The sequence below is a fragment of the Sceloporus undulatus genome, chromosome 6 (assembly GCF_019175285.1).
Source record: "Sceloporus undulatus isolate JIND9_A2432 ecotype Alabama chromosome 6, SceUnd_v1.1, whole genome shotgun sequence".
Lineage (NCBI taxonomy): Eukaryota > Metazoa > Chordata > Lepidosauria > Squamata > Phrynosomatidae > Sceloporus > Sceloporus undulatus.
Genome location: NC_056527.1, coordinates 159,744,147 through 159,745,440, shown reverse-complemented (window position 1 = coordinate 159,745,440; position 1,294 = coordinate 159,744,147).

Below are 1,294 nucleotides of genomic sequence, written 5' to 3'. Positions count from 1 at the left end.
GATCATGAATGCAGCCTTTAATTGAGAGAAGTGATCAACAGGAGATGGAACATTTCATAACTGCCCTACATTTCCTATGCATAAGGCTGGATTCAGATGGTTGTGGCATTCTTAAAACATGCCCCTTTTTGTGTGTCAAATGCATCTGAGGAAGTAGACTTTAGTGTAGGAAAGCTCCTGCTGTCAACTTCTTTCTTTCAGTTAGTTTCAAAGGGGCTAAAAGATCTCTCTACATATTAATCTCTACAGACTAACATAGATGTATCTTTGAATTCTATTACTAACTACAGTTCTTAGAATTCCCTAGCAATTCAAGTAGTCTCAAACTGGATTTGTGTAGTCTATTTTGGACCTAAATCACACCATGGCCCAAAACACACTGCAGCCATGTTAGTCTGCAGAATCATGCAAAGAGATTTTGTAGCACCTTTGAAATGAACTGAAAGAGGTTGGCAACATGAGCTTTTGTGGACTTAAGTAGACTTCCTCAGATGTATTTGATGGACTGGGAAGCCAGGGACAGACCTGTCTATGCCATTAGAGTGTGAGTCTGTATTTGTTCACCAATGACCATATTTCAAATTGGACTTGCCACTTCAATTCCGGACACAAAGGATTTTGAATTTGAATTGACGTTCTCACATATGAATGGCATATACAGCTCTGTCCCTGGTTCTCCACGCCACTAAACGCAACTGAGCAAGTAGATTAAAGTCTATGAAAACTCATGCTGCTAACGGCTTTCTTTCAGTTAGTCTCAAAAGGGCTACAAGATCTCAGCATACTGATTCTACAGATGAACATGACTATATCTTTGAATTCAGCAACAAACAAAACTGGGAAGGGACTTCAACCAATGCATTTAATGCTTTAAACACAGCGATAAGGCATTAGGCCCTTGAACGCACATCCGCTCTCTGGGGCCACAACAAACTCGAGTTACCAGAATTCATACCATTCACCAATGGCAGTTTAAATGGTGTCAAACTGGATTAGATTTTACAGACGAACACAGCTGTATCTTTGAATTCAATCACAAAATTACAGTTCCTAGAATTCCCTAGCATTGAACTCAAAGGTGGAGGAAGTGCGCACATCTGAACGCCAGGCGCGCTTCCTTAATCGTCATGTAAACGTGGCTCCCTCTCGCGTCTCTGAATCGTCGCGAGGGGAGCGGATTTCCTATGAACGCAAACTATGTTTACAGGAAGTTCGCTCCCCTTGCGACGATTCAGGGACGCAAAGGAGGGAGTGAATGATGATTAAGGAAGCGCACCTGGTGTTCAGACGTGCA